The sequence below is a fragment of the Macaca nemestrina genome, chromosome 13 (genome assembly GCF_043159975.1).
Source record: "Macaca nemestrina isolate mMacNem1 chromosome 13, mMacNem.hap1, whole genome shotgun sequence".
In the NCBI taxonomy this organism is placed as follows: Eukaryota; Metazoa; Chordata; class Mammalia; order Primates; family Cercopithecidae; genus Macaca; species Macaca nemestrina.
The window spans coordinates 121,863,188-121,881,562 of record NC_092137.1 but is presented as its reverse complement, the minus strand read 5'-3'; positions in this window follow the sequence as shown (position 1 = coordinate 121,881,562).

The window sequence follows — 18,375 nt, the reverse complement described above, 5'->3', positions numbered from 1 at the left end:
CTCACATCGTAACGAACGTACGGCCGCTTAGCCCCTGTCCCGTCCTAAGACCTTTCCTTCCGCTTCCTTCCTCTTTGGCAACAGTCCCATGAGGTAGGCAGGAAAAGAGGGCCTGAAAAGTCCCGTTTCCGTTTGAGGTAACGAAAGCACCCAGCGAGCGAGGTCACGTGCGCGTGTGTCTGTGTCTGCGTGTTTTAATGATTGGCGTCTTGCTTTGGGTTTCTCTTCTGTGTTGAACAATTGAAAAAGAAAGCTGCTGTCCCCCACCCGTCCCAGCTAAACCGGTGGCCCCAAGACCCTCGTTCTCACCCAGCGGAACGAACAGGGTCGGGGCCCCCGTCCGCTCCCAGTTGTCGGTGACATTCTATGGTAGGGCCCTGTCTGCCGCCCGGGGAAACCGGTGCAGGCAGGGCCAGAGAACAACAGGCTGGATGTGGTGGCTCATGCTTGTAATCCCAGCACTTTAGGAGGCTGAGGAAAGAGGATTGCTTGAGGCCGGGAGTTTGAGACCAGCTTGGGTAACATAGTGAGGCCCTGTTTCTTCAAACAATAAAAAAGTAGCCAGGCCTGGTAGTGTGTGCCTGTAGTCCCAACAACTTGGAAGGCTGAGGCAGGAGGATTGCTTGAGCCCAGGACTTCAAGGCTGCAGCAAGCTAGGATTGTGCCAGTGCACTCCAGCCTGACCCACATAGCAAGACTCTTCCCCCACAAAATGAAAACAATTTTTTAATTAAAAAGATAGAAGGCCGGGCGCGGTGGCTCAAGCCTGTAATCCCAGCACTTTGGGAGGCCGAGACGGGCGGATCACGAGGCCAGGAGATCGAGAGACGATCCCGGCTAACACGGTGAAACCCCGTCTCTACTAAAAAATACAAAAAATTAGCCGGGCGAGGTGGTGGGCGCCTGTAGTCCCAGCTACTCGGGAGGCTGAGGCAGGAGAACGGCGTAAACCCGGGAGGCGGAGCTTGCAGTGAGCTGAGATCCGGCCACTGCACTCCAGCCTGGGTGACAGAGCGAGACTCCATCTCAAGGGAAAAAAAAAAAAAGATAGAAAAGAAAAATGACAGCCATGCTTCCTCACTCTGGGGAAGGGGCTCGGGGAAACTTCCTGGGCCAACTTGTTGAAAATGGGGGAAGGGGTCTAGTCCCAGCACTTTGGGAGGCCAAGGCGGGCGGATCACAAGGTCAGGAGATCGAGACCATCCTGGCCAACATAGTGAAACCCCATCTCCACTAAAAATACAAAAAAATAAGCTGGATGTGGTGGCACGGGCCTGTAATCCCAGCTACTCGGGAGGCTGAGGCAGGAGAATCACTTGAACCAGGGAGTCAGAGGTTGCAGTGAGCTGAGATCGTGCCATTGCACTCCAGCCTGGCGACAGAGCCAGATTATATCTCAAAAATAAATAAATAAAGAATTTTATAGTGTATAGTTTTTGTCTCTCTAAAGTTGTTTTTAGACAATTTTTTTGAAAACAGGGTCTGGCTGTGTTGCCCAGGCTGGAATGCAGTGACACAGTTTCAGCTCACTGTAGCCTCGACTTCTCCTGGGCTCAAACCATCCTCCCGCATCAGCCTTCCCAGTAGCTGGGACTACAGGTGTGCACCACCACACCCAGCTAATTTTTGTATTTTTGGTAGAGATGGGGTTTCGCTGTGTTGCGCAGACTGGTCTTGAACTCCTGGCCTCAAGCAATCTTCCCACCTCGGCCTCCCAGAGTGCTGGATTACAGGTGTGAGCCACCATGCCCGGTCTGTTTTTAGACAATTTTTAATAGAGGATTATCCTCAGGAAGCTAAAGGACTGGGGGCACCCTGGCAGGTACAGACCCCCGGGATGACATTAGTTACCAAGATGGGCTCAGAGCAAGGGAATTTAGCTTTCAGTCCACGTGCTGTCTCTCTCCAAAGATGAACTGAATTCGCTACTCCCCAACCCCAGGCCTGCACAGGTTACCCAGACTTTTGCCTGGGTCCTGCATTTCTGTATCTAAAGACCTGTCACTTCATTTAATTATGTCTCAAATATTTGTATGTGCTCTGTGAGCACTTTCAGGGACTCAGAGAAAGACAAGGCATAGATAAGACCCTTGAGGAGTTCAAGTCTCACAGGAGAAGTAAAACTACAAAGATGGTGGTACCCACCTGTGAGGCAGAGGCAGGAGGATTGCTTGAGCCCGGGAGTTCCAGACCATAGTGCGGTATGATCATGCCTGTGAGTAGCCACTGTGCTCCAGCCTGGGCAACAGAACAAGAACTGCATCTCTGAAAAAGGAAAAAAGAAGAAAAAGAAAAAGAAAAGGCAGAATGCAGTCAGTGCCACAAGGGGGCACTGTGGGAAATCACTTCTGACAGGAGCGCCTGCGAGGCTTTATAGCTGTGATGCCAAGGGTGGCTGAGGATTTCCGTGGAGGCAGGAGGTGGGGGGTTTCACAGGGACAGAGAAAAAGAAAAAGCATGAAGGCGGGAAGACACAGGTGTATCTTGGGTACTGTTAAGAACTCCATTAAGCTGACTGCAGGGCAAATGTAAAGCATGAAACAATGTGATGAGAGAGAGTCTAATCTTAATCTCTCCATTCAAAAAAAAAAAATGCCATTGTGAAGAGTTTTTACTTTATTTAGGAGACAACAGGAAGCCATAGCATGTTTCTTGTCTGAGGAGTTTTATTTGTTTTTCACATCTTCATAGCATGTATTTGATTAGAACACTTAGATTAAGCAAAAATTGAGTGTATATGTGACAAGCATTTGTAAAGTTCCACTTTAGCATACATTATCATTGAATCCCCATTAAGCCCTGGGAAATATATTGAGGGCCCCCATTTTACCAATGAAGAAATCAAGGCCCCAAGAAGATACTTGACTTGTCTGGCCTCATCTGCCGCAAAGCCAGGCCTTCTGTTTTCACCCCCTATGCACAGGGGCGTCCTCACAGAGCTGAGCTTCAGGAAGGTGATTCTCACGGTGCTAGATGTGGAGTCCTGATTAAGGAACAGGAGTCAGGTTGGCAGGACCAAGGGAAAGCAAAAAGAAAGCGGATAAGCCATGAGTCTGCCACCGCACCCGGCCCGTCTGCTGTGTTTCCAAACAGGCTTGTTCCCTTCCAGGTCTTCACTTTAGGAGGCATTCGTCTTTTTTAACCAAGAGGCAGTTTCATGAGGCGGTTGAACATATAGACTCTTCTGTTATACCATCTGGGTTCAAATCTGAGCTTTACCCCTTCCTACCTGTGTGATCTTAGGCCTGTTTTTAGCTACTCTGGGCCCAACAGGGATAATTTTACCTACGCCATAGGGTTGCCTGGCACCTAGAACTATACCAGGAAATAGCAAGTGTCAGGTTTTATCCAGCAGCCCGTGCTTCCTAAAAACATTCCTAAACACTCTGTGTTTGGAGGCAATTTTATGACTCACAAAGGAAAACTGCCCCATTCTTGGTCATATCTATCCTTTCTTATCCCAGATGATCTTACCCAACCTGATGGCCCTTCCACCCAATAAACTTGGTTCTGAGTGACTGCTGTTTCCCAGACTCCAGGCCTCATGCAGAGGTAACAGGTTGCCGGCACTGGGCATATTCAATGACGTGACTGTTCCCAGAATGCTGTCAGCTGGCCTCAAGTGATCCACCTGCCTCAGCTCCCAAAGTGCTGGGATTATAGGTGTGAGCCACCACGCCCAGCCACCACCGACTTTTTAATAAGCCAGTAAGGCTGGGCATAGTGGCTCATGCCTGTAATTTTAGAACTTTGGGAGGCTGAGGCAGGAGGATTGCTTGAGCCCAGAAATTTTGAGACCATCCTGGGCAACACAGTAAGACCCTGCCTCTACAAAACAGTTTTTAAAAAATAAGCCAACAGACGTGGATACAGTGCCCTCCATGCACTGGTGACTGTGTCTGTTGTGAGGAGGGTCACCAAGCATCAGCTCTTCTTGGAGGCAGACACAGGCAACTGAAGGGCAGCCTCAGTGAAAGCCTCAAGTGCCAATTCCTGCCAGAGCCCAACACAGGATGGGCAATCTTTGAGCTGCTGGTGTTATCCTCAGTTCTCCATGCATTGTGCCTGGCACCCCACAGTTGCCTCTCATAATGGACATCTGCACTCTCCAGACAGGTGACAAGTTACCCGCCCTTCCAACAGCAGCACAGTCTAGTGGCATTGCTTCTGGCCTTAGCCAGTGCTGCCGCATTGGAGCAATTAATATTTTGTTGCATTTCACCCTGAGTATTAAATGAGTGGAATTCTTTTCGAGATGGGATCTGGCTCTGTTGTCCAGGCTGGAGTGCAGTGGTGCAGTCATAGCTCACTGTAACCTCAAACTCCTGGGCTCCAGTGATCTTCCCACCTTCCTAAGTAGCTGAGACTACAGGCACATGCCACCATGCCAGGCTAATTTGTTGATTTGTTTTTGTTTGTTTGTTTATAGAGATAGGGTCTTGCTGTGCTGCCCAGGCTGGTCTTGAACTCCTGGCTTCAAGCGATCCTCCAACCTTGGCCTCCCAAAGCACTGGGGTTACAGGCCTGAGCCACCATGCCCGGCCTGAATGGGTATTTTTAAAAATGAAAATTGGTGATATTAGTGAAAAAGCAAAGGTTTTATAATTTACTACAGTTGGAAGTCAATAATTATGCAGGCCAAAAGTAACAAACCTTTGCCACACTAGTTGAGGCTCATTGGACTTAAGCCAATCCCTAATGTGTTGGGTTGGAGAGTAAAATAAGAGTGTGAACAAATGATTTGGAAATGTCATTGAAGAAAATATCTAAAAGGCAAGATGTAATTAGATATTTTGTATATTTTTTGTCTCAGGACAAAAGAAACTTAAGGGATCCCTTCCCTTTATAGTGTTTAAGTTCTTTTTTTTTTTTTTTTTTTTTTGAGACAGAATCTGGCTCTGGCGCCCCAGGCTGGAGTGCAGTGGCGTGATCTCAGCTCACTGCAATCTCGGCTTCCTGGGTTCAAGCAATTCTCCTGCCTCAGCCTCCCGAGTAGCTGGGATTACAGGCATAGGCCACCATGCCCAGCTGATTTTTGTATTTTTAGTAGAGATGGGGTTTCACCATATTGGCCAGGCTGGTCTCGAACTCCTGACTTTCAAGTGATCTGCCCGCCTCGGCCTCCCAAAGTACTGGGATTACAGGCGTGAGCCACCATGCCCAGCTGTGTTTAAGTTCTTATTTAACTAGTACATGTCACTTTTTGTACATGTTCAGGAGTGTGATATAGTCAGAACTGCCTTAATTTCTTTGACCAACTCGAATGATTATATAATTATTGGCATTGGTTGAGTTTATTATGTGCCAGGCATTTATCCTATTTTATTCTTCAGCACCGTCTGAGGCCAGGGTTGGGAAAGGCAGACTGCGTGGTCCAGAGCATGCCTGCGTGTTCATGCTGGGTGTGCCAGGAATGCAAGGCCCTGGCCACACTTTCCTAGGCCCTTTCCCAGAGCTGTGTGTGTAGTGGGCAGCCTTGAGGAATAAGGTAATGTCTTCCACCAGGACAGAGAGAAGGATGGCCATGAAATAGGTAGTTTCCCTGAAATCAGAATTCCTTTTCTGCAATGCAAACCATTCCATGCATAGCATCCACCTGGGCCTCTCCATGTTGCCCCTGTGGGGCTTGAGAGAGCAAGAATTGACACAAGCAGGATGCTAGTGCTGATTGTTGTGCCATGAGCCATACATTATTCTGTCTCTGACCCAGGCGTCTTGTGTCTTCTGCCAGCATCCATGAAACAGCAACCGTAACTATCTTTTACGTAGGGTAAAATTCCAGACTTTTGACAGTTTGGATGGAGGGGATTTAATGTTGTCATGACTATGGAGCTGCAAGCCTTGCAGCCACAGCCAAGAGGCAACATGATTGTGGCTGCTGAGTCACTGGGTCCCTAAAACAGAGACAAACGGCATCAGCAATGAGGATATAGAGCTTCCGGTGGACCGAAAGCACTGGAACGTGCAAAATCTCGTCTATTGGAACAGAGCTGCTCTCTCCCTTTGTGCGACTGATTCTTTGGACCCTCCCCAACCTCAGCCATGTTAAGGAAAAAGCTGAGTATGTTGGGGAACTTCACGGAAGGGGCTTTGTTACCGGAACCCAAGTCACCATCCTCCCCGGTCTTGTGGCAGGAAGCGGTGCTGGGCGCAGCTGGAGTGGTTTTAGAGCAGCCTGAAATAAAAGACACTCAGTCCCTCAGGGCCAGAATCAGAGGAGGCTGTGGCCAGAAAAATCCCAGCTACTGGATGAGCCTGAGGACAAAGCCTAGGCGGGCAGACACAGAAACTAAAGGGCATCACAAACAGGAAATCTGACGCCGGCAACACAAAGGGGTCACCACCTCGGTAGAAGCAGGGACCAGAGCCCCTCAAGAGTGAATGGACGGACACACAGAACCCCCACCCCCTCCTCATCCACATGGAGGGATCTCCACTCCCTCTACAGCTCACAGCCCCAAATTCTATATGGTTTCTGTGGAAGCAAGTCCTCATGCGTCTAGTTTTAGTCCCTGGAGAGCTGGCTTCTTGGCCCCTGGATAAGGTGAAAACCTGGTGGGCACCAGAAGAGACTGCCCTTCCCTTGTTCCCTGCTATCTGTCCTTCCCATTCCCACTTAGTTCCTTTGTCTTTTCTCCATTCTGCATGCTCTGTCTCAACGTGGGACTAAAATATATATTGTTATTAGTTACAGGGTTACTGATTGAGTAAAGTTTTGGTTTCTAAACTTGTTCTTAAAATGCAGTTGCATTGAACATTTGGTTTGCCTTTTTTTATTATCATCATTGTTATTAAGACCAACTCTCACTCTGTGACCCAGGCTGGAGTGCAGTGATGCGATCATAGCTCATTGCAACCTCCAGCTTCAACTCCCGGGCTCAGGTGAGCCTCCTGCCTCAGCCTCTCAAGTGGCTAGGACCACAGGCACTCGCCACCATGTCCAGTTAATTTTTTTAATTTTAATCGTTGTAGAGATGTGGGGGAGGGTGGTCTGGCTGTGTTGCCCAGGCTGGTCTCGAACTCCTGGGCTCAAACTATCCTCTGGCCTCAGCCTCCCAAAGTGATGGGATTGCAGGTGCAAGCCACTCTTCTGACTTGTCTTCCTTCAGAAAACACTGAATTGCTTGGTACTGTTTGGGTCTCCAGTACTTTTATCTATAAATAGGGATGATGTTGAAAAGACCAAATTAGTTAATACAAATAAAACACTTACAATGGTGACTGCTGTTGTTGCCCTTCATTGAGGTGTAATCTGTGATGTAGTTTCCCCATCCTAGAACATCCCCAGCCCACATCATAAACAGTTGGGCAACATCTCATGGGAAAGCCAAGGAGATAGGAAGCAATACCAATGCAGCAAAGAAACAGGGAAAGCAAGCAAACAGCAGGATGCCTACTACCCTAGGACCTCATGAAACTCCTGGGGGAGCTCCCCAATTGCTTCTCTCTCTCATCTCCCTCTACCAGGGGCAACCACTTCCTTAACTTTTATGTTAGTCATTCTCATGCTTTATGGTTTTGCTATCTATGTATGAAATCTGAACAATAGACAAGCCTGGCCAACATGGTGAAACTCCAGCTCTACCAAAAAAACACAAAAATTAGCTGGGCATGGTGGCACACGCTTGTAATCCCAGCTACTTGGGAGACTGAGGCACAAGAATCACTTGAACCCGGAGTCAGAGGTTGCAGTGAGCCGAGATGGCACCACTACACTCCAGCCTGGGTGACAGAGTAAGACTGTGTCTCAAAAAAAGAAAAAAAGAAATCTCAACAATATATTGCTCAGTTTTGAAAAAGTTAGTAGCAAGCACAAACCCAGCAAAAAAAGGGCTGTATGGCCCCATTAGATGGAGGCCTAGGAGAGGAGATGACACAGAGTCCTGCACCGGAAGCTGGCCTCAGCATCCCTGAGAGCCTATCGGGGTCACTCCGGCTGTGAGAAGGCAAAGCCACAAAGCAGTTCCCGGAAGCACAGAGGTCAAGGCAGTGTGGCACTGGCAGCATTGCGGTATATACCAGGACAGTTTTTTGGGAAGGGGCACAAGGAAGATACTTGCTTTTGTTTGAGACTGAGTTTGGCTCTTGTCACCCAGACTGGAGTGCAGTGGTGTGATCTTGGCTCACTGAAACCTCTGCCGCCCAGGTTCAAATGATTCTCCTGCCTCAGCCTCCTGAGTAGCTGCAATTACAGGCACCCACCACCACACCCGACTAATTTTCATATTTTTAGTAGAGACAGGGTTTCGCCATGTTGGCCAGGCTGATCTTGAACTCCTGACCTCAGGTGATCCACCCACCTTGGCCTCCCAAAGTGCTGGGGATTACAGGCGTGAGCCACTGCGCCCGGCCAGATATTTGTTTTTAAACCTGGCATGACCCAAATTGTCTTTATTCTACTCTCACACGTGTTTGATACTTTGGCTGAGTATAAAATTCTGGACTAGATACCATTTTCCTTCAAAATTGTAAAGGCATTTCTCTTTCATCTTTTTTTTCTTTCTTTTCTTTTCTTTTTTTTTTTTTTTTTTTTTTTTTTTTTTTGAGATGGAGTTTTGCTCTTGTTGCCCAGGCTGGAGTGCATGGTATGATCTCGGCTCACTGCAACCTCTGCCTCCCGGGTTCAGGCAGGTCTCCTGCCTCAGCCTTCCAAGTAGCTGGGACTACAGGCATGCATCCCTACACCCAGCTAATTTTGAATTTTTAGTAGAGACAGGATTTCACCATGTTGCCCAGCCTGATCTCAAACTCCTGGCCTCAGGTGATCTGCCTGCCTCGGCCTCCCAAAGTGCTGGGATTACAAGCATTTCGCTTTCATCTTATTCTAGTGCTGTATTTAAAAATCTGGGTTGGCAGGGCACAGTGGCTCACACCTGTAACCCCACCACTTTGGGAGGCCAAGGCTGGCGAATCGCTTGAGCTCAGGAGTTCAAGACCAGCCTGGCCAAGATGGTGAAACTCTGTCTCTACTAAAATTACAAAAATTAGCTCGGCGTGGTGGTGCACGCCTGTAATCCCAGCAGGTTGCGGTGAGCCAAGATCATGCCACCGCACTCCAGCCTAGGCTGGACCTGTTTAAGACCCTGTCTCAAACAAAAAAAAAAAAAAAAGAGAAAGAAATCTGACACCATTTGTCCTGATCCTGTGTATGTGATCTGTGTTTTTTTGTCTCCAGAAACTTGGGGAATCCTGTTTGACCTGAGTGCTCTAACATTTCATAATGAAGTGACTAAGTGTGAGTTTACACTCACTCATCCATGGGCTGGGCACTTAGATTCAATCTGGAAACATCTTCCCTTTATAGGATGCTTTTTAATTATTTCTTTGACAAGATTTCTTCCTGTCCATTTCCCGTGTTCCTTCTGGGGCCACTAATCATCATATGTTAGACCTACTGGGTTGGTCCTTGGCGGTTTTCTTGACTCTTTCCAGCTCTTTACATTTTTACTCCAATTTGGGGAGATTTCCTCGATTTTAACTTTCAGTTTCTATATGGAGTTTTTCATATTTATTATCAAGTTTTTCATTTCCAAGAACTCTTTCTGGACTCTCATTGTATCGGGTCCAAATACATCTTTCTTTTTTTTTTTTTTTTTGAGACGGAGTCTTGCTCTGCCGCCCAGGCTGGAGTGCAGTGGCCAGATCTCGGCTCACTGCAAGCTCCACATCCCGGGTTCCCGCCATTCTCCTGCCTCAGCCTCCCGAGTATCTGGGACTACAGGCGCCCGCCACCTCGCCCGGCTAGTTTTTTGTATTTTTTAGTAGAGACGGGGTTTCACCGTGTCAGCCAGGATGGATGGTCTCGATCTCCTGACCTCATGATCCGCCCGTCTCGGCCTCCCAAAGTGCTGGGATTACAGGCTTGAGCCACCGCGCCCGGCCCCAAATACATCTTTCACAGTTATAAAATGTTCAAATAAATATTTGTTGGGACTGAGCATGGTGGCCCACACCTGTAATCCTAGCACTTTGGGAGGCTGAGGCAGGAGGATTACTTAAGCCTAGGAGTTTGAGACCAGCCTGGGCAATATGGCAAAACCCTGTTGCTACCAAAAATACAAAACTTAGCTGCATGGTGGTAAGCACCTTTAATCACAGCTACCTGGGAGGCTGAAGTGGGAGGATGGCTTGAGCCCAGGAAGTGGCAGTTACAGTGAGCTGAAGTCACACTACTGTACTCCAGCATGGGTGACAGACTCAGACCCTTTTTCAAATAAATAAATAAATATTTGTTGAATGGAATGAACAAGTGATTGGGACAGATCATAGACAGAATCTACGCATATCCTTCAAATCCCTATTTAATCAAGAGCACCTGTTTTATCCTCCCAACAGTACAAGTGCTACATTGAGAAGAGAAAAACAAAAAAGAAATATACGATAAGCAAATAATACACATTGATATACTATTCAGATTTTTTCCCTTTTTTGGAGAATGGGGTCTTGCTACGCTGCCCAGGAAGGTCTGAAACTCCTGAGCTCAAGCTATTCTCCCACCTCTGCCCCCTTAAGTGTTGGGATTACAGTGTGAGCCACCATGCCCAGTGCTATTCATTTTTCTTTTATTTTTTTTTCTGAGACAAAGTCTTGCTCTTTTGCCCAGACTGGACTGCAGTGGTGCAATCTCAGCTCACTGCGACCTCTGCTTCCTGGGTTCAAGTGATTCTTCTGCCTCAGCCTCCCCAGTAGCTGGGATTACAGGCCCCCACCACTACACTCGGCTAATTTTTGTATTTTAGTAGAGATGGGGTTTCACCATGTTGGCCAGGCTGGTCTTGAACTCCTGAGCTCAGGCAATCCGCCTGCCTCGGCCTCCCATAGTGCTGGGATTACAGGCATGAGCCACCGCACCCGGCCCAGATTTATTAAGCAATAGTGGTGCATTTCATGCACAGGTAGCAGCTAGTCTAGTAATAATTCTCCACAAATCATTGGGAAAAAGGCGGCAATTTTCTACTTTTCCTTTATGTTCAGGAGCATCAGCAATATACAACTCAACGTCCACACAGGTCTTTGTTACACAGCATGAGTCACGAAATGTTTGCCACCAGAGCAGGATAAGTTTTTGAGCTTGTAATAGCAAGCAACTGGTTTGAAGAAAATCTTGCAGTTATAAAATAAAGTGATTTTTTTTTGAAATGTGTTGAGAGAAGTGATTTGTCATGTCGTTATTTATTGTATCAGTTATTTTGCCTGGTGACCCTGATCTCCCACCTCTAACCTCAAAACTAAACATTTTATTTGAGATCTGTTTATTTGCTTATCTGATTATTGGCCATATATCTAATTTCTACATCCTCTCGGTCAAGATTTCGTGTGCATCTTAAACTTGCTTCCCATAAGTTATCCCCAACTGCCAAACATCTTATACAAAAAGAAGGTACAGTCTCTATCCCACTGTAAACTGTCTCCTATTTCTCATAGCTGGATCATCCTGTCACTCACTCATTTCGTAACATTTAGCAGTTGCACACCACGAATTAAGCTAGGTCTAATTTTGGTCTTTGCCCTTAAGGATCCCAGTGTGATGCTGTAAGGACCCAGTGAACACTGTTGAGTCCAGGAGCGAGGGGACCAATCCATGAGGCAGGTGCTCTAAATATACAGTAAAGGGCCATTTAGTCTTCGCACCAACCTTACAAGAGAAGAACTTTTATCATCACGTTTGCCAGAGGAGGAAGCTGAGGCTCAGTGAGGTTCGGAACCTTGCAGGACCGAGGTGGCAGGAGGCGAGACGGGGCTCTAAGCCCGGCTCCCATACCTCTTTCTCCCCCATCCAGCTGCGTCCACGCAGTTAGGAAGCATCGCTTGGGCCTTGGGGATGGGCAGCCGCCAAGGAGAGCTTTTTCCCGTCCGCTCGGGGAAGAGCGCGCAGGGGAAAGGGGTTGTGGGTCCCGGCACGCGGCACCAGGCTCGCCGTCCCCCGCCTGGTCTTTCCTCTGTTCGGCCTATGGGGCTGCCGCCGCCCTGGGCTTGCGGCTGGGACTCATTTCCAGATCCGCCCAAGGCAGGTCTTCCTTGTAAGGGCCGGTAGCTCAGAGGAACGACCGTCGGCAACAGCTGCCACGTCCGAAACTGCGTCTCCTTTCTCATTCTGAAATGAAATTCGTAGTTGGTTAAAATGGGCCTCGCCAGCACGATTTACAAACAAGACGAGCGCTCGCTGCCATCACAGGAGGAGAAAAGCAAAGGACGAATTCATAATGCGGTCACTAGAGCTCCGATGCGCCTAGGGGAGCGCGCGCCGAGCACCAGCAGGAACGGCGCCCCGCGGAGGCTGCAAGGTGCGGGGCCGCTCCGCAGGCGCGTGCACGGGCTCGCGCTCCGAACGGCCGCGCGTCTCAGCCGTGCGCCCGGTCCTTGCCACCCCAAACTCCCGCAGCGAACAACGCGTCCCCGGGGCGGCCTCGCGGCTGCTCTTGGAGACGGCGGAAGAGGCGCGTGCGCGGCTTGGGGGACAGAGGCGGGGTCGGGGGCGAAGGGAGGCGGCTCCTGGGGCCCAGAAAGCTGGCGAGGAGGAGGAACCTCCCCCGACCTCCACTCCCAGCTCTCCGAACCGTGAAGACACTGCCTCGGCGCAAAGCGTCTCTAGCCGTCCTAGGTGCACCTGTTTCTGTAGAAAACGTGTTTTGTGCTTACGAGGCGCAAGAGGGAGGGCTTTGGGCACACGGCCCATTCATACGCTGGACACTGCATGTTTATTTGTGTGAAAAGGATACCTAGTTATTGCTAGACACCTGCAATCAATCCCTCCACTTCCAGAAGATCACTGTAAACATTTAGGGATCCACCCTTTGAAACTTTTCCGAGGCATGTGATGCACAGACACACACACATAATGGGAGTAAGCCATAGCATGTTTTTTTTGTTGTTGTTTTTTTGAGACGAGTCTCGCTCTGTCGCCCAGGCTGGAGTGCGGTGGCGCGATCGCGGCTCACTGCAAGCTCCGCCTCCCGGGTTTACGCCATTCTCCTGCCTCAGCCTCCCGAGTAGCTGGGACTACAGGCGCCCGCCACCTCGCCCGGCTAATTTTTTGTATTTTTAGTAGAAAAGGGGTTTCACCGTCACATATGACGAAAATATGTGTGAGATTTACGCAGTGATTTAATCTTGGTAAAGATAGCAGAAATTCATGGGTGTGCCACAGGAATCTTTTACAAAAAGTTAATGGTTTGTGAATCATTTAAAAAATACCTTCATGAGGCCGGGCGCGGTGGCTCCCGCCTGTAATCCCAGCACTTTGGGAGGCCGAGGCGGGCGGCGGATCACGAGGTCAGGAGATATCGAGACTATCCTGGCTAACACAGTGAAACCCCGTCTCTACTAAAAATACAAATAATTAGCTGGGCGTGGTAGCGGGCGCCTGTAGTCCCAGCTACTGGCGATGCTGAGGAGAATGGCGGGAACCCGGGAGGCGGAGTTTGCAGTGAGCGAGATTGCGCCACTGCACTTGAGCCTGGGGGACAGAGCAAGACTCCGTCTCAAAAAAAAAAAAAAAATACCTTCATGCACCCATGGCTCAGTTTATACCAATGATCATAATTATTTTTCCATGCATAGTCTGCAATTCCCTCTAGCAATGGGAGTCTTCTGTGGTTTCTTCGCATCCCTTTCCAACATTACCTGAGACGGAGAGAGCTCCCCTTCTTTCTAACACCAGCAGCATGTTCCAGGCTTACCTTACTTTTGGGTGTCCTGACATCTTGTGTTGACACCCTCCAACAAGCTCTGATTTCCTTTAGAGGAGAACAGCATAGTGGGCCCAAATCTGGGTTTTTTGTTTGTTTGTTTTTGAGACAAGAGTCTAACTTTGTCACCCAGGCTGGAGTGCAGTGGTACAATCTCGGCTCACTGCAACCTGCACCTCCCAAGCTCAAGTGATTCTCTTGCCTCAGCCTCCTGAGTAGCTGGGATCACAGGTGCACGCCACCCCACCCAGCTAATTTTTTTTTTTTTTTTTTTTTTTTTTTTTCCAGTAGAGACAGGGTTTCATCATGTTGGCCAGGCTGGTCACGAACCCAAATCTGGTTTTAAGACTGAGGATCTGGGCTGGGTGAAGCAGCTCATGTCTTTAATCCCAACACTTTGGGAGGCTGAGGTGGGAGGATCACTTGAGCCCAGGTGCTGGAGACCAGCTTGGGCAACATGGAGAGACCTCATCTTTAAAAAAACAAACACAGGCCGGGCGCGGTGGCTCAAGCCTGTAATCCCAGCACTTTGGGAGGCCGAGACGGGCGGATCACGAGGTCAGGAGATCGAGACCATCCTGGCTAACACAATGAAACCCCGTCTCCACTAAAAATACAAAAAAAATTAGCCGGGCGTGGTGGCGGCGCCTGTAGTCCCAGCTACTCGGGAGGCTGAGGCAGGAGAATGGCGGGAACCCGGGAGGCGGAGCTTGCAGTGAGCCGAGATCGCGCCACAGCACTCCAGCCTGGGCTACAGAGCAAGACTCCGCCTCAAAAAGTAAAAATAAAAAAAAATAAAAAATAAAATAAAAAATAAAAAAACAAACACAAAAAAAGTTGTGGATCTGAATGTCTTTGTGTATAGTGGAAATGGAATTGTCTTGGAGTATAAATTCACAGACTAGTGCTTGTTAGAGACAAGCTTTGTAACCTTTGGCAGTAACTATGCTGCATCTTCTCTGCACCTGGAGACCTCTCTCCTGCTTCTCCTCCTTACTCTGTGCCCTGGGGCTCCCTGGTGATCTGGCCTCTAGTTAGTTTTGGCCAGTGGGAGGCGAACCCAGCACTCTTTCTATGGGGTACCAGAGGATTGACAGCGTTCTCTCCACTGAAGACCCTCTCTATGTAGCAGCCCCCTTTGAATTCTGGTAACAAGCTTCCCTCCCCTTTATACTCAAGCAGAGGTGGGCTCCCAATTGGTACTGACTCCAGGGACATCCATCCATCCCTTGTAGTCGTCCCTAACCCCTGAAACGCTTTTGTCCTTAATAAACTCTCCTCAATTATCCAGGTTGAGTATGCCATCAAATCCTGCCGGGATCCTGATACCATAGGATTAAGGATGATTTTTTTAAACCGATTTTTTTAATGCTTTCTGTATTTCCTAAGCCCTTCACAATGATGATGTTTTTCATTTATGAATTTTTAAAATGTCATCAAGAAACATTATGAAAAGTCCTTTTGCTGAGAGTCATCTGAGCAACTCGTGTTCCAAGGGGCACATTTTAGGAATGTGGCACAAATCACGTCTAGAAGGAGCACCTCCCCAAACCTGCAACACTTATCTCTGGGTGGCGGGGTATCAGGTAGCTTCCTTCTTGTATTACTACTATATAGTATGCGTTTTTACAATGAATGTGTATCATTTTTACAAAAAGACAACTTTTTTTTTTTTTTTTGAAATGCAATCTCACTGGTCAGGTTGGAGTGCAGTGGTATGATCTCAGCTCACTGTAGCCTCTATCTCCCCAGGCTCAGGTGATCTTCCCACCTCAGCTCCTCAGCCTCCCCAGGTAGCTGGGCCTACAGGTGTGCATCACCACAACTGGCTTTTGCGTGTGTGTGTGTGTGTCTGTGTGTATTTTTTGTAGACATGGGGTTTTGTTACACTTCCCAGGCTAGTCTTGAACTCCTGGTCTCAAGCGATCAGTCAACCTCAGCTTCTCAAGGTATTGCAACCATCAGCCTCCTCACTCGCCCATTTTTTTTTTTTTTTTTTTTTGAGACAGTCTCGCTCTGTTGTCCAGGCTGGAGTGCAGTGGCATGATCTTGGCTCTCTGCAAGCTCCGCCTCAGCCTCCCAAGTAGCTGGGACTACAGGTGCCTGCTGCCACGCCCGGCTAATTTTTTTTTTTTTTTTGTATTTTTAGTAGAGACGGGGTTTCACTGTGTTAGCCAGGATCGTCTCAATCTCCTGACCTCGTGATCCACCTGACCTCGTGATCCAACCGCCTCAGCCTCCCAAAGTGCTGGGATTACAGGCGTGAGCCACCCTGCCCAGCCTTTTTTTTTTTTTTTTTTTTTTTTTTTTTTTTTTTAGGGCTAGGGCTCAGTCTGCTCAGGCTGGAGTAGTGGTGCAATCATGACTCACTGTAACTGCAAACTCCTGGTCTCAAGTGATCCTCCTGCCACGGCCTCCTGAGTAGCTGGGACTACAGCCTTGTACCACCATGCCTGGCTAATTTATTTTACTTTTTATTTTTTGTAGAGACATGGTCTCGCTATGCTTCCCAGGCTGATCTCCAACTCCTGGTCGCAATCCATCTTCCCACCTCAGTGTCCCAAAGTGCTGGGATTACAGGTATGAGCCACCACATCCAGCCATAAAAATATACAATTTTACAAATAGATTTCTGAGGGAAATGTGCACTTTTTGATGCTTAAAAGCAAAGGTCAGCTAACTTCTGTAAATGGCCAGAGAGTAAATGTTTGAGTGTTTGCAGGCCAAGAGACGGACTCAAGATACCATGTAGGTACTTACATAACGAGAGAGAAAACAAATTTCCACATATTCTTGTTTACAAAAAGTGGCGCGATCTCTGCTCACTGCAACCTCCGCCTCCCAGGTTCAAACGATTCTCCTGACTCAGCCTCCTGAACTGCTGGGATTACAGGTGTGAGCCACCATGCCTGGCCGAGTACAATTTTTATGTGGGTCTACTAATGAGAATGACATAATTCTTTTTTGGGAAATAACATGTCACTTAATGTTAGTGTTTCTTATCATCCAGACTGATTGCAAACATTCATCTATTAATATTGTTCTGTAATGAGATTTTACATATTTCTTCTTTGAAAATGTAGATGGGCACTGTCAAATACTGACATGAATCCACGAGCACATGATTTCAATTGATCTTCGAAGGCATTTATATGATTAGAATCTTCTCTTGATATTTGCCTTTTAATGTCATTACATTGCAGATTAATCACTTCTAATTGAAGGTTAGAGGGAAGCTCTTCAATTGCAAAGTTAAATGAATTTTGAAATATAGAACTGTCCTTTTTACTTGCACTAATGTCTGACAAAGTCTGCTGGAACTGTAATTTGAGCTCTGAAAATACATCTGCTGCAAATTTATGTAAAAATAGAGATCTTGCTTTTGTTTTACCTTTTGTCAGCACAGGAAGTGTATTAAGCAGGTCAATATCACTTGTGAGTCAAAGTTAGTTGTTGAAATGACTTTATCACAGTGTAAGTTTCACATATAAGCACCATTTTGCCTCATAATTTTAGGTTGAATTCATTAAGAAACAGTATCAGGCCACCAACTTCATTTCTGTACAGACCATGAATTAACAACCATCCAACCTAACAACCACTATTTTTTTTTTTTTTTTTGACAGCGTCTTGCTCTGTTGCCCAGGCTGGAATGCAGTGGTGCGATCTCAGCTCACTGCAACCTCCACCTCCCGGGTTCAAGCGATTCTTCTGCCTCAGCCTCATGAGTAGCTGGGATCACAGGCATGCACCACCATGCCTGGCTAATTTTTTTTTTTTTTTTTTTTTTTTGCATTTTTAGTAGAGACGGGGTTTCACCATGTTGGCCAGGCTGGTCTTGAACTCCTGACCTCAGGTGATCCACCTGCCTTGGCTTCCCAGAGTGCTGGGATTACAGGCGTGAGCCACTGCCCCCATCCAACAACCACTTTTAAAACAAATCCTTAACTGTAAACACACATTTTAAAGCACACGGTTTTACAGATGCTGGTGAGAATGGGGAGAAAAGGTAACTCTGATATGCTGTTGGGTAAACTAGTACAGCTGCCATGGAGAATAACATGGAGGTTCCTCAGAAAACTACAAGTAGAACTACTCACATGATCTAGCAATCCCATTACTTAAAATCTATCCAAAGGAAAGGAAATCACTATATCAAAGAGACAGCTGCACCTCATGTTTATAGCCGCACTATTCAGAATAGCCAATATGGAACTGACCTATGTGTCCAACAATAGACGAATGAATAAGGAAAACGTGGTATATGTACACAAGGGAATGCTATTCGGCCATAAAAAACACAATGAAATCCTGTCATTCACAGCAACTTGGATGGAATTGGAGGATATTAAGTGAAATAAGCCAGGCACAGAAAGGTAAACACCACATGTTCTCAGTCACATGTGGGACCTAGAACACGTTGATCTAATAGAAGTAAAAGGTAGAACAGAGGATGCCAGAAGCTGGGAAGGGGAGGGGAAGGTGGTGATAGGGAGGGATTTGTTAAAGGATTCAAGATTATAGTCAGATGGGAGGACTAAGTACTAGGGTTTCACACCGCTGTAGGGTGACGATAGTTAACAATAATAGACCAGGCACGGTGGCTCATGCCTGTAAACCCAGCACTTTGGGAGGCCAAGGTGGGCAGATTGCCTGAGTTCAGGAGCTTGAGACCAGCCTGGGCAAC